Below are 15,849 nucleotides of genomic sequence, written 5' to 3'. Positions count from 1 at the left end.
AACTCTTCGCATGAGGTGGCCAAAGTGTTGGAGTTTCAGCTTCAACATCAGTCCTTCCAATGAACACCCAGGACTGATCTCCTTTAGGATGGACTGGTTGGATCTCCTTGCAGTCTAAGGGACTCTCAAGAGTCTTCTCCAACACCACAGTTCAAAAGCATCAATTCTTCAGCACTCAGCTTTCTTTATAGTCCAACTCTCACATCCATACATGACCACTGGAAAACCATAGCCTTGACTAGACGGACATTTAGCTGTGAGTAAATTTAGATCCAAATTGTTTACTGTGTATCAGTTTATAAGGTTGAAATGAAGCAACATAAACAATTGTTTCTACCTGGAGAAGTTCATGCTAGTTATAGACAGAGTCCTGTGTGTGGATGGTCATTCTCAGATGATAAATGTTGATGGGTGTCTGAACAGAGAATAAAACAGCTTGGGGAAGGAAACTGCCCTTCAGATTGGCTTTATCCAATTCAAGTTGGACCCACCAGGCCAGTGCTCACTGTACCTGCTTAGGTTTCATTTTGCACTGAGAGACTGAATATTCAAACAGTGTGCCAGACCACATATAAAAATAGAACTTTGATCTTTGACCTGCAGCGACCTGCCCAGGAAACCAATCGCTTGTCTACAATAAATAGCCCAGGCTATCTTACTGCTGTAAATTAAACTTTTGGAAATCATTCTACTATCTCTAGTAACAACCCAAGAAGCTACATGATAATTTCTATAACAATCAGGCCAGGCCAGGACTTTATTGATGATTGACAATTTCTCTACTTCTTCTTCCCACTTCTAGTTAAAGAGCAGCCAGAGAAAGCTAGATAAGCTTATCTAACCAGTCACATAGGATGTCCCATTTCTAGTTAGCCCACCTCCAGCTTCCTGGTGCTGGTGCTGACCTCCTTCAACAATCAGAGCACACGTGAAGCCTTCCCTTTTTCCCTCTATGATGCTTCCCACTTCTCTGCCTGCCTTTGAGTCTCTGCCAAAACACAAGCAACAGTGGCTGGACGTCGCCCTCTCTGTATGTAGTAAGCGCTGAATAAATAGCCTGTGCTTGTTCTCATTTGGTTGGTCTTTGCTTATTTCCACAAGGCCTAGTTGGGCAGGGAATGATATTATCCAGGAGGAATTTTTAAATCTCTGTAGGTGGGTGATTCCATGTGGATGTTGCTCTTAGGATACATTAGCATTTCCTGGCTCTGGAGGAGGCTGTGGCTGGCCTGAGAGAGACACACCATGCCTCCCCCTCCCCACCCCACCCGTTGCCTTTCTACGTGTGGAAAGGGCAGAGCAGTAAAGCACATTACTAAATGTCATGGCGAGCATTAGGTATTACTATTCAGCAGAGGACTACATTCTCATGGCACCGAGTGGGGAGGTACAGAGGGTTTCTTTGTGACAGAGATCAATGGCCAATGGCTTTTTTTAAAATGTTAAAATATAAAGGAAAACCTTTTCAAATATTATCCTCAAAAGATTTGGAAATAGGAGATCTGAGTTTAGCAGGTCACCAAAAGGCTAATACTTGTTTATAGATGAGTTGGCTTAGAAGCTCCAACTTCCCCATACTCTTGTTTTGACCCATAATAGGACCCAGTGTGACAGGACTGAGAAACAAAAGCCAAGTTATTACTTTTTCTTTTCCTAATGAAAATTCAATGACATTTCAACAGTGACCTCTCCTCAAACCTGGAGTACATGTGAGTATTAAGATAAGAGTTGAAACAATGGCCTAAGAGCCGTTTGAAACCATATCACACCTTATTTTGTTATTGTATTTGGTTCTTTCAGCACTGAGTTCATTATCTGTGTTCATTCCCTTATTACTATATTTAAAAATTGCAATTATGGAACTTTAAAAAAACAAAAGAAAGGTACAAAGGTACTTAAACATTGTTCATGATGAAAGATATACATTATTTTCACATTATCTTTTGTTAGTTGAGCTTGTAGGCTCCTATGAATATATACTAGAGTCTAAGTGTTCTTTCAAAATAATTTTCTTCAATTATTATCAGGTAAATGTAGTGATTGTATCAGTTTATAGAAAAACTGCAACATTAGCATTATTAAATTTCATATTTTAGCTTTGGTTTGCCTTTTTAAAAAAGACTTTCTATATAGAAAGTCATATATCTCTATAAATGATATATATCTTATATATTTAGATATATATATGAAGATTGAGATATACATGCCTATTAGCAGATGACTTCCTCATCTCTGTGATCAGAAGAAATACATTGGAAAGATACCAGCATCAACTCTGATTTGTCAGTTGGCAAACATTTTTGGAATTTGAAGAATTGTAACTCTAACAAGCATAAAAACAAAACATAAGAGCCCAGTAACTTTATTGCTGGTCACTGTCCTTAGCATTTTACTCCCATCACCTTAAGTGGTAATTTCTTTGCGAAGATCTTTATAATTTCTTCACTACTTATGCATGTACATTTGCAATCTAGATTTGATATGTACCCTTCCCCACTCCTGAAGGGAATCTGTTTTTCCACTCTTGGCATCTAGGATAAGTTTGTGACTTTCTTTGACCGACTGACTATGGTGGAAGTGACGTTTGCAATTGCAAGTCAGGGTCTTGAGAGGTCCCACCTCTTCCTCTCTCACCCTGGGAACACAGGACTGGGATGAAAGACCACATAGTTTGGGAGGTCCAGCCAAGAGCTAGCACCAGCCTCTTGATATTGCAGTGAGGCTATAATAGACTGGGTTCTCCAGAAAAATAGAACCAGTAGGATATATCTAGATCTAGACTTATAAAGATATTTATTATAAGGATTTGTCTTGGGCAGTTATGGAGGCTAAGAAGTCCTAGGATTTGCAGTTGGCAAATCCAAAAACCGGAGGCCCAGAGGGGAGCTGATGGTATAGGTCTAGTCTGAGTCTGATTTCAAAGGTGGGAGAAGACTGATGTTCCAGCTCAAACACAGATGAACAGATATGGAGTATATCTTTATTTAAAATTTAACAGATGGGCAATTAAATGATATGTCTAAAGAGGATCCTTTGTTGTTGTTTAGTTGCTAAGTTATGTCTGACTCTTTAGTGACCCTCTGGACTGTAGCCCACCAGGCTCCTCTATCCTTGGGATTTCCCAGGCAAGAATTGCTGGAATGGGTTACCATTTCCTTCCCCAGGGGATCTTCCTGACCCAGGGATCAAACCCACATCTCTTGCATGGCCGGCAGATTCTTTACCACTCAGGCATCAGGGAAGTCCAAAGAGGCTCCTCAGGGCATTGGTAAAACCTTGTAATCAAAATTCTGAAACATTTTAACTGACCAGGACCTTTCAGAGCCTTCCCTGGACAGGCCTCCCTCCACATCCTCTGTTTTGGTGGTGGTTTAGTCGCTAATTCGTGTCCGACTCTTCGTAAGCCCATGGATAAGAAGTACAGCCACCCGCTATTATTATTATTTTTTTATTAAATAGATGTGAAAATGTAGGTAGAGAGGGAGGTTAAATACTTTGCCCATGAACACAAAATGATTAGGTTTTGGGAGTTCTGACTCAGACCCACGTCTGTGGTGCCAGAGCCTGTGCTTTTATTCACTACCCCACACTGCCTCCTGGCGGCTTGCTCTGAGGGTGGGAAAGAACTTTCTGACCTTCTAACTTTCTCCAGGTATTTTCCTGCTTCCCTTCCTCCCAAATCCCTGTGTGCTGGCCTGGGACCTGTTACTTCTTTCCCCTGGTAGGATCTGAGATCCCACCTCCTTGGCATCATTGTTAGCCAGGAAGTGCTCCAGGAGAAATTTTGGCTGCTGGGTTAGAGGAATGGATATTTGCATTTTAATATTATGCTGAGGACTTGCCCAAAGTTAGCAATTTGAAACTGTGTACTTTGTGTTGAAACTGAAAGTGTTAGTCTCTCCATCACGTCTGACTCTTTGCAACACCATGGACTGAACTGTAGCCTGCCAGTCTCCTCTGTCTGTGGGATTCTCCAGGCAAGACTACTGGAGTGAGTTGCCATTCCTTTCTCCAGGGGATGTTTCCGGCCCAGGGAACAAACCCCGGTCTCTTGCACTGCAGGCAGATTCTTTACTGTCTGAGCCACCATGCTCTGTGGACCCACACAAATCATAACAGAAAGCAGATGCTTGTCTCTGACCGACGCCTTGTCAGCCACATACCTTCCTCTGACCCTCTTGACTAGAATCTCCTGCTGCTGTTTTATAAACTAGGCTCTACACCTGAGTTTCTCTGTGTAGCAATTCCAAGAACATTCAATCTTCAAACACATTTCATCGTTAACAGAGGCAGCCAGGAGAAACACTTTGTAGTCTCTGTGAAAGGTTGTTGCTTTGGAAAAATTGAGTAGACAGTCTCAGCTTTTTAACCAGGGTTTCTAGGATCAGTTTATCAGGAATAAGATTTCTTTTTCTTCTTCCCAGAGGGCCCATGGATGATGAGGAATTTAAGCAATAATAACAAATCTATCAAATTTACCTTTAAACGCTTCCTTCATAAGAGCACCCCAGAGGGCCCTATTTAGATAATCAGATACCAGTCGCCTACCCTTTCCTCCGTCCAATACAGCCCACCTCTGGTCAGAACCAGGAAGGATGGGCTTCAGCTTCTCCAGAGATCCCCATGTTTAAACCTGAGGGATTGGAGCCCCAGTGTGGGCACCCTCTGTAGGGGGTACCAAGAGGTAGTCCCTCAGCTGATGGTCTCTAGCTCTCAAGGGAACTGTTCAGAACCGTTGTTCAAAAGAGAAAAATGGCTACTTCCCATGTATTTAGTACCCAAACTCACGCATGTGAGTAAATACCTTACCCACCTGGGAGGTCTATCAAAGCCAGGATTATTTTCTTAGAACAATAAGTAAATAAGTGTCCCTTACATGATAGAATAATAGTCTCTTGTGCCTCAGTTCCCCATCTTTAAAATGGGGATCAGAAGAACACCCACCTATATTAGTTTCCAAGGGCTGCTATAACAAATACCACAAACAGGGGCTTAAACAATAGGAATTTATTGCGTCACAGCTCTGGAGACTAGAAATCTTAGATCAAGGTGTTGGTAAGGTGGTTCCTTCTGAGGTACTTTGATGTCTTGGTGGCAATCTTTGGCATTCCTGATCTCTGCCTTTATCTTCACATGGTTTTAGCCCTATGTGCAAGTCTATATCCAAATCTCTGCTTTTTATAAGGATACTGATCATATTGAAATAGGGGCCCATCCTACTCCAGTGCAGCCTCCTCTTAACTAATACATCTGCTAAGAATACTAAAAATACTGGAGTGGGTTGCCATTTCCTTCTCCAGGGGATCTTCCCAACCCAGGGATTGAACCTGGGTCTCCTGCATTGCAGGCGGATTCTTTACCACTGAGCCACTGAGGAAGCCCAATATATCAGCAGTGACCCTATTTCCAAACAAAGTCACATTCTTAGTTACTCAGGTTTAGAATTTTACCATATAAATTTGGAAGGGGACACAATTTAACCAGTAGCACCACCTCATAGGGTTATTGTGTGGATTGAAGGAGTAGTAGATAAAGTGCTGGCCTTCCTGGTGACTCAGCAGCAAAGATTCCGCCTGCTAATGCCAGAGCCGTAGGAGAGGCAGGTTTGATCCCTGAGTCAGGGAAGTACCCTGGAGGATGGCTTGGCAAACCACTCCAGTATTCTTGCCTGGAGAATCCATGGACAGAGGAGCCTGGAGGGCTACAGTTCACAGGGTTGCACCAAGTTGGACACGACCGAAGCGACTTAGCACACGCACAGGTAAAGTGCTGTGTGAGAATTTACTCTGATTATCACTGGTAAGCAGATATAGGATAGAATTACAATGTAAATGATTATTATTACTATTTGAGGCCCTGCTGTGTGTCAGGGACTATATCGTTATACTTCCTTATAATCCTCATAGTAATCTTCGAAGCACGTTCTTTATCTTCAGGATCCCCAGTTTATAAATGAATAAATTGAAGCTCTGTAAATGAATAAACTGAAGTATAGTCAAAGCTATGGTTTTTCCAGTAGTCACACATGGATGTGGGATTTGGACCATAAAGAAGGCTGAGCACTGAAGAATTGACGCTCTCGAACTGTGGTATTGGAGTAAGACCTGGGACTGAAAGGAGATCAAACCAGTCCATCCTAAAGGAAACCAAACCTGAATGAATATTCATTGGAAGGACTGATACTGAAGCTGAAGCTCCAATACTTTGGTCACCAAATTCGAAGAACTGACTCATTGGAAAAGACCCTGATGCTAGGAAAGATTGAAGGCAGGAGAAGGGGGCAACAGAGCAGGAGATGGTTGGATGGCATCACCGACTCAATGGGCATGAGTTGGTGCAAACTCCGGGAGATGATGAAGGACAGGGAAGCCTGGCATGGTGTAGTCCTTGGGTCACAAAGAGTCAGACATGACTGAGCAAGTGAACAATGACAACAAAACTGAAGCTTATAGAGGGAAATGATTTTGACGTGGCTGAAGCCTCCCAACTTGTTTATCATTGTAAATAAGACTGTCATCTCAACCTGATTGTGCAATACTTTGAATAATGGAAATAACGGAATTCTTAAAAATTTTTAACTTCTTAGTTCCTTTATATGTAAATAAAATTTTCCGTGTAATGTATTGAATTTTCATGATCAAGGTTCTGCCACAATTTTCTATATAGAAAGATCAGCTGCCACATAAAAACTGTTATTTAGACAAACATAAAACAGTCATTTTGACTTTGTCAACAATTTCTTTAAAATAGTGATGGTTTCCTGATTTAGTTAACATTCGGTGAACAGGGTCCCTGATACCATATTAGGAATCAGTAGAGCAATAAAACATGTCTCTTGCCTTCAGAGGACTTGTGTTGGGTTTCTGAGTGTACTGAAGGGGGTGAGTCATTGGCCAGATTTGGGATTGGCCAAGCTGAGTACATGGTGAGGGTCATGGTAAGGAAGAGTCAGAGTGATGGTATCTGGGGGAGGGATGTAGAAGGTCACATGGAACCCATGCATCCCTTCAGGCACTCTGATACTTATTTTCAATAAGTAGAGAGATGGGGACCCACTTCAGTTGCACATTTAGCCTCATTGAAGGAGCCAGTCAGCAAAGCTAAAAGGTCTTCTATACGCTTACTTACATCAACCCTTGCCTGATTTCCCAGAAATGTAGTAGAAGTTAAATGGTATTTAGCTCAGAATTTATCAGGTAATCAGTGTAAGTGAAAACAGGAAACTAGTTTTTTTGTTTTTTTTTTCTCTTAGGGCCACCTCCCATGGAAATTCAGATGAGAATGAAAGAAAGCTATTTAGAGGGCATTTAACACTCACTTACCCACCAGGACTCCTGACAAAATGAATATGTTTCTGTATATGGCAGTGCTGTTTGGTGCCTTACGCAAAAATGCATATGGCATGGTCCTTGCTTTAGAAGAGTGTATGGTCTAGTTGCAGAACAGAGTTACTCCAAACTTTCCTCCTCCTTGGTTTGAATATGAAACACTTCCTGCTCTTGGATGAATTATGTTGATTAATGATAATGGAATAATATTACTTTGCATTTGTAGGATGCTTTTAACTTTTCAAAGTGCTTTCCCATACTCTTTTTCCTGCCAGACTCACATACAAAAGTGCAGATGAATAGGGTCCGGGCTAAGACCAGGACTGGTATTTTGGGACTCTCAGGAGCCTGGCTGTCACTCTTGTGAGGGGAATGGCCTTCCCTTCCTTGCCATTCTTTCTTAGCTTTGGCTTCTGCCCTTCCTTTTCATTGCTCATACTGTGCTGTCACTGTTCTGTCTTTCTTGCTGTTGCCTTGGAGTTTTCTACATATCACACTGTGCTCTTTGGAGTAAAACTATTATAGAAATCTAATAAATAATAAATTTCAGTGCTCAGGCAGATCAATAAAATGCATGATAAGAAGAAGCCATTATGGCAAATGAAAAATGCACTAGAGGATGCCCACAGCATGAATCAACTTTCAGCCAGGAGAAGCTGATCCTCTTGAAACAGCAAAGACATAGGTATGTTGGAGGCATTTTGAAGTGCCTGAGTCTCTCCATTCTTGGTTCATCCAAAGAAATTTGTTGAAGATCTGTGTCCTGCCAGACTGGGGTGCTGGAAATTAGATGTGCAGAAGCATTCTGTATCCAGGAGCTCAACAATTTAGCCAAAGAGATGGGTGATGCAGCCATGGCTAATTGTAATGCAATCTCATTGCCTCTGTAGACAATAAACAAAGATACCTGGAGAGCTCAGAGGAGGAAGAAACCAACTCTGCAGAGGACAGGCTTTCATAAAAGTGATGACATTGGATTTCAACCGTAAAGGATGGGTAGGAATTTTTTTTCTGGTAGAAGAGTTGAAATAAATGAGTGAGAATATTTGCTATGAGCAGGAAATAGCATGTGCACAAATGCTGGGTTGAACATATACTGACATGTCTAGGGATTTTTTTTTTTTTTTGGTCCAGACTTTTTATCAAAACATTTAAAGTCTTTCTTAGTCTGGGACAATGCAGATAACCAGCCTATCTTTTTACTCAGCTTGCTCCAGTATTTTGGATTTTTACTGTTTAAGAAAATATAAGGCCCGGTGAGCAAGAAGTAAGCACAAGAGCAAGGATGCTCAGCCTCTAGCATGTTGGCAGAGCTGTTGGGGGCCACCAGCTATTTCCTGTGGTTCTCAGGTTGGCCCAAGAGAGGGAAGAATCTGAAGGAAATGGTTCAGCCTTATTACCACCCTGGGCACATGGAGAGAACATATGGAAGAAGGGGCATTTTGCCTCAGTGATGCTCTTCTTTCTAACTTTCCAGTTTCCTAATATGTGGTCCGAATCGTCATCCTTGAACTTGATCTGCCAGTAACCCTAATCTTCTTCCATGGGGGAGAAGAGGAGGATGTGGAAATAGGAGGCTTGATTTCTCCTAGAAGGAAACAACTTTGTTATGAAATCTGATGCAAGGCTGAGAGGAGATGTGAAGAAAGCCCTGTGCTAGTGGAATGTTCTGCTATCAGCATTGTAACCTTTTTCTTCTGGATTCTCCTCCTACTCTTTAGGAGGAGAATCTTAGGAAAAAACCTTCCTACTCTTTATTTCTACCTACTCTTTATTTCTATGGTGTTTTACATAAAAGGAGCTTAAAATGCAAGCCTTTCCTCCTCTTTCAAGTCTGTATTTAATTTATAGATTAACTCAGTTTAATCTTTGTTAGTATTCTTCCTTGGTTCCTTGCAGAATTATATCTAGTTAGCCATGCTAAGCAGTAACTTCTGACTGATCACCCCAGTCCATCTCTTATTCTTTTTTAGTTTGACCATCTTCTCTCCATCTCCCAGCTGTCTTTGTAGTTAAATGTGGCCATCTGACAAAGTGTTTACCAGCAGAATGTGAGTGCGGGTGATATGTGCCACTTCCAGGCTTGACCATCAGCTTCCTACAAATATCCTCTGTGCTGTTCCCTCCCTTCCAGACCACTGAGGTGCATGACCTTGAAAGGCCAGAGTGACCTTCCAAGGCCAGAGTGACCTTGGAAGCCAGTTAGCTAAGTTGCCCTCAACTTGAATCCTGGAATAACTACTGATTAGAGTAAACTCTCCACCACCACCACTCACACACACACACACACACACACACACAAACACAGAGAAAGAAAGAATCGGAACATTTTTGTTCTGGCAATTTAGCTTAACTTGATAATATTTTTAAAATTCGATCTCCAAGTTTAAGTGAGAAATCTGGAAAATGTCACATTGTAAAGCACTTTTTTTTTTTTTTTAATTTTTTTATTAGTTGGAGGCTAATTACTTCACAACATTTCAGTGGGTTTTGTCATACATTGATATGAATCAGCCATAGATTTACACTTATTCCCCATCCCGATCCCCCTCCCACCTCCTCTCCCACCCGATTCCTCTGGGTCTTCCCAGTGCACCAGGCCCGAGCACTTGTCTCATGCATCCCACCTGGGCTGGTGATCTGTTTCACCATAGATAGTATACATGCTGTTCTTTTGAAACATCCCACCCTCACCTTCTCCCACAGAGTTCAAAAGTCTGTTCTGTATTTCTGTGTCTCTTTTTCTGTTTTGCATATAGGGTTATCGTTACCATCTTTCTAAATTCCATATATATGTGTTAGTATGCTGTAATGTTCTTTATCTTTTCTGGCTTACTTCACTCTGTATAAGGGGCTCCAGTTTCATCCATCTCATTAGGACTGGTTCAAATGAATTCTTTTTGACGGCTGAGTAATATTCCATGGTGTATATGTACCACAGCTTCCTTATCCATTCATCTGCTGATGGGCATCTAGGTTGCTTCCATGTCCTGGCTATTATAAACAGTGCTGCGATGAACATTGGGGTGCACGTGTCTCTTTCAGATCTGGTTTCCTCAGTGTGTATGCCCAGAAGTGGTATTGCTGGGTCATATGGCAGTTCTATTTCCAGTTTTTTAAGGAATCTCCACACTGTTTTCCATAGTGGCTGTACTAGTTTGCATTCCCACCAACAGTGTAAGAGGGTTCCCTTTTCTCCACACCCTCTCCAGCATTTATTGCTTGTAGACTTTTGGATAGCAGCCATCCTGACTGGTGTGTAATGGTACCTCATTGTGGTTTTGATTTGCATTTCTCTAATAATGAGTGACATAGGCAAAACACTCTCCGACATAAATCACAGCAAGATCCTCTATGACCCACCTCCCAGAATATTGGAAATAAAAGCAAAACTAAACAAATGGGATCTAATGAAACTTAAAAGCTTTTGCACTACAAAGGAAACTATAAGTAAGGTGAAAAGACAGCCGTCAGATTGGGAGAAAATAATAGCAAATGAAGAAACAGACAAAGGATTAATCTCAAAAATATACAAGCAACTCCTGCAGCTCAATTCCAGAAAAATAAATGACCCAATCAAAAAATGGGCCAGAGAACTAAACAGACATTTCTCCAAAGAAGACATACAGATGGCTAACAAACACATGAAAAGGTGTAAAGCACTTTTGAAAGAGCACTGACAGAAAAGTAGAACTGAGTTTGAGACTTGATTTGCACCTAACAGCTATGTGATCTTTTTATTTGCTTATTCAACCCTTCTTTTTGTTAAAAAAAAAAAATGATGATAGTTTATATGACTTTTGTAGACCATTTAACTTTTTGGGTCTCAGATTATTTACCTGCAAAATATGTCACAGGGTTACTGTGAATATTAATTAAGAATATGCATGTCATAAATTTTAAATTTATAGATCCCTATTGAGATTTCCTGATGACTCAGATAAAGAAGCCACCTGCCAGTGTAGCAGACACAGGTTCGATCCCTGGGTTGAGAAGATCCCCTGGGGAAGAAAATGGCAACCCACTCCAGCATTCTTGCCTGAGAAATCCCGTGGGCAGAGGAGCCTGGCAGTTCAGGGGGTTGCAATGATTTGGACATTACTTAGTGACTGAATAGCAACACAAATTGAACATTACCATTCAAAAAGGTAGTTGATACTGAATACTTGAAATGCAGCTAGTCTGAATTGAGATAATTTATAAGTGTAAAACATATGCTGGATTTTATAGGCTTGGTACAGAAATTTTGAAAAATGAAGGTCAGTGGCTCAAAGATTTTATTTGTTGATTGCTCATTGAAGTGATGACATTTTAGATATATTAGGTTAAATGAAATGCATTATTGAAATGAATTCTCTTTTTTGAATGTGGAAGCCCACTTTCACTAGAAAATTTAAGATTATAGATACAACTCACATTATTGGACAGTGCTGCTCTGAACATTAAAGGTATCAGATATATATTTAGCATACTCAGATATCCTCTAGTATCTCTGAAGATGGGACCTGAGTAGTGGGAAATGGAAAACAAGTTCTCATTAAATAAGGAGGACGGTTCTTTTCTTGCTGGGCTGTTACTGGGATTGAAGATTGTATGTGTACGGTGCCTGGTGTGTAAAAGTTGTCCAGCAAATGGCAGCTGTTGTTCTCGCACCTTTTTGTTTCCCCCAAAAGCAGCTTACACGCTCATCAGTGACTGGCTTTGAATTTTCTCATTAAGGAAAACATTCTTTTGTTTCCTCTTTTAAAAATGCTTCTAAATTGTATTCGCATTATCAAAGCTGAGACTGTTTTTGTTCTCCTTTACAGCTTTTTTTAAATGTCACCATCTCCCTAAGTATGCAGTTATAACAGCTAACCTCTCTCTGGATCTAATCGAAGGAAACTGAGAGCAATTAGCTTCCTTGGAATTAAGGAAATGGGTTTCAAGTCTAGCAATCCCTATTTAAAGCCCCATGCTTAGCTAATGCTTTTCTTTAATCAAATCACCACCTCAATTTTTAAAAGAAGGGGGTGGAACTAAATGGTTATTATTCTAAGCCCAGAAATGTTTTATTTTCCCTTGATTTTGGTTGATGATCCATCATTTGGACCATCTATATGATGTACGTATTCGTAAGTTTTCTTTCTTCCTTTTTAAAATAATAGTGATATATTTACTTTTTGTGATATAGAGCTTCCCTGGTAGCTCTGCTGGTAAAGAATCCACCAGCAGTGCAGGAGACCCCGGTTTGATTCCTGGGTCAGGAAGAGTCCCAGAGGAAGGGATAGACTACCCACTCCAGTATTCTTGGACTTCCCAGATGACTCAGACAGTAAAGAATCTGCCTACAATTCGGGAGACCTGGATTCGAACCCTGGATTGGGAAGATCCTCTGAAGAAGGGAACGTCTATCCACTCCAGTATTCTTGCCTGGAAAATTCCATGGACAGAGGAGCCTGGCAAGCTGTACAGTTCATGAAGTCACAAAGAGTCGGACACGACTGTGCAACTTTCACTTTTTCACTTTATTGAGTTATAATTCACTTACTATAAAATTTATCCTTTTAAAGTATACAATTCAATTGCTTTTAGTATTCTCAAAGAATTGTACAATCATTTCCTAATTTCTTCATTTCTTTGATCCCCCCCAAACAAGTATGTATTAGCAGTACTAATAAATACTCCCTAAAATCTCTGTTTTTATCTCTCTTGATTTTCCTGCTCTGGGCATTTTCTGTAAATGGAATCATACAGTATGTGGCTTCCTGTGACTGGCTTCCTAGCATAATCTTTTTGGGGTTCATTTGTATTTAAACTTGCGTCAATACTTCATTGTTTTTATTGCCAAATATATTGCCTTCTCTGAATTTACCACCTATTGTTTATCCATTCATCAAGTGTATTCACTTTCAGGCTATTATGAATAGTGTTGCTATAAACATTCGTGTATAGGCCTTTGTATGAACATGTTTTTAATTCTCTTGGGTATATACTTATGAGCGGGAGTGCTGATCATGAGGTAACCATGTGTTTAACCACCAAACTGTTTTAAAAAGTGGCTGTATCATCCTGCAATCCTACCAGAAACGTAAGAGGGGTAGAATTTCTTTACATCCTTGCTATCTCTTGTTATTGTTTGTCTTTCTGATCTTAGCCATCCTAGTGAAGGTGAAGAAATCTTGTGATTTTTGAATTGCACTTCTCTGGTGATTAGTAATGTTGATTACTTTTTGATTGTTTAGTAGCCATTTATATGTGTTTTTTGAAGAAAGCAATTTTCTAATGCTTTGCCCATTTAAAAAATTGAGTTATCTTCTTATTGTTGAATTGTAAAAGTGCTTTATATATTATGCATACAAGTCCCTTATCAGATGTATGATTTGCAAGTATTTTCTCCCATTCTGTGGATCATCTTTTCACTTTCTTGATGGTATTCCTTGAAACACAAAATTTTAATTTTGATGAAGTCCACTTAATCTATTAACTGTTGTTGCTTGTGCTTTGCGTGTCATGTCTAAGGAATCATGACTTAATTCATAAAAGTTTCTTTCAGGGTTTAAGAACAGAGACATAATGAAGAAGACAGTCTAGTTTATAATTTCTAACCTGCCCTTGTCAGGCCTCACTGGCTTCCAGACAAAGTTTTGGCTGTGCTATCAAAGAATTGTTAAAATCTTATTGTCATAGCAGGTCAGCGGTGCGAGGAGGGCACAGCTGCTAGGCATTTGGACACTGAAGCAATTGCCTTAATTGGGCATTCCTCACTTCTCCAGTCTGGCTTGTTAATGGCTTTTTAAGTGAGACGCACCAGCCAAATGAATTAGACTATTTGGCAAGTCAATTCTTGCTCACTTGGAAGCGTTAATCCATGGAAAATAAGCAGAGGCCTTCAGCCAGGAGGAAACCTGAATCACACTGCAGAGGTGAAAGAGAAAGAGCTGTTGTGTGCAATCTCAGGAGCTTCCAAGTACACTTCCAAGGGCTGTCTGGAAAAAGATAGTCTTCTCTAACTACTCTCTCCGCCTTCTCTAACTACTTTCTCTCCACCACTCTTCCTTAATTCAGCAAATGCTTATTAGTACCTGTAACATGGCCATGAGGCATGCAAGGAAGGTGTGTCATGACGTCTGCCCTAAAGGGCTTCTACTCATTGGAAGGAATAGAAAATACACACATGAAATGGTGAGAAGGAATTCACTAATAATGTAAGATACTTTCCATTCTCTCAACTTTGTGTATTCTGGCTTCAGTCAACACTATACACAAATTTCTCTTCTCAGAGAACAAGGAAAGTCACCAATAACCTGTTGTTGTTATTGAGTTGCTCAGTCAAGCTGAACTCTTTGCAACCCTGTGGACTGCGTGCAGCATGCCAAGTTCCTCTGTACTCTGCTATCTCCCAGAGTTTGCTCAAATTCACATCCTTTGAATTGATGATGCTATCTAACCGTCTCGTCTTCTGCCACCCCTTCCTTTTGCATTCAGTCTTTTCCACTGAGTGGGCTCTTTGCATCAGGTGCCAAACTATTGGAGCTTTAGCTTCAGCATCAGCCCTTCCAGTGAGTATTCAGGGTTGATTCCTTTAGGATTGACTGGTTTGATCTCCCTGCAGTCCAAGGGATTCTCAAGAGTCTTCTTCAGCACCACAACTCAAAAGCATCAATACTTTGGCTGTCAGCCTTCTTTATGGTCCAACTCTCACATCTGTACATGTCTACTGGAAAAACCATAGCTTTGACTATAGTGACCTTTGTTGGCAAAGTGATGTCTCTGCTTTTTAATACATTATCTAGGTTTGTCCTCTGGTGAGCAATTAAAAGAGAAAGCGTCTTTTAATTTCATGACTGCAGTCACCACCTGCAATGATTTTGGAACCCAAGAAAATAAAATCTGTCACTGCTTCTACTTTTTCCTCTTCTATCTGCCATGAAGTGATGGGACTGGATGCCATGATCTTAGTTTATTGAATGTTGAATTTCAAGCCAGCCTTTTCACTCTCCTCTTTCACCCTCATCATTAGGCTCTTTATTTCCTATTTACTTTCTGCCATTAGGGTGGTATCATCTGCATATCCAAGGTTGTTGACATTTCTTCCAGCAATCTTGATTCCAGCTTGTGATTCATCCAGCCAGCATTTCACATGATGAACTCTGCATGTAACCTACTGGTTGCCAAACTTGATAAATTCCAAATTGGTGTTTACAGCCTTGACCATTCTTCTGGGCTCCACCCCGAATTTCCACTTGTCTATCACAGATTTTTACCTGGAAGTCTTGGCAGTACAAGTTTCAAACATCTAAAATTGAACTTCTCTTCTCCCTTTTTTCTCACTCCTTCTACCTTCACTCATCTACTCTTTTGATTATAGCAAAATCACCTACCTTGTAAATTACCAAATTCTACTATTTTTATCCCAGTGTCCCGGTGCGTGCTGAGTCACTTCAGTTGTGTCTGATGACTCTTTGCAAGCCCCTGAACTGTAGTCTGCCAGGCTCCTCTGTCCAAGGGATTTCCCAGGCAAGAATACTGAGCACGTTGC

At 40.6% G+C, this 15,849-nt stretch overlaps 1 protein-coding gene across 6 annotated transcripts in view; it reads left to right on the top strand.

Annotated features, from left to right (window-relative positions):
* ST6GALNAC3 (ST6 N-acetylgalactosaminide alpha-2,6-sialyltransferase 3) overlaps positions 1-15,849 on the top strand; it is a 592,462-nt gene that overhangs the window by 160,788 nt on the left and 415,825 nt on the right. The window lies entirely within an intron of this gene.

This window comes from Cervus canadensis, chromosome 2, assembly GCF_019320065.1.
Source record: "Cervus canadensis isolate Bull #8, Minnesota chromosome 2, ASM1932006v1, whole genome shotgun sequence".
NCBI lineage: Eukaryota > Metazoa > Chordata > Mammalia > Artiodactyla > Cervidae > Cervus > Cervus canadensis.
This window is presented reverse-complemented; position numbering and strand designations above follow the sequence as displayed.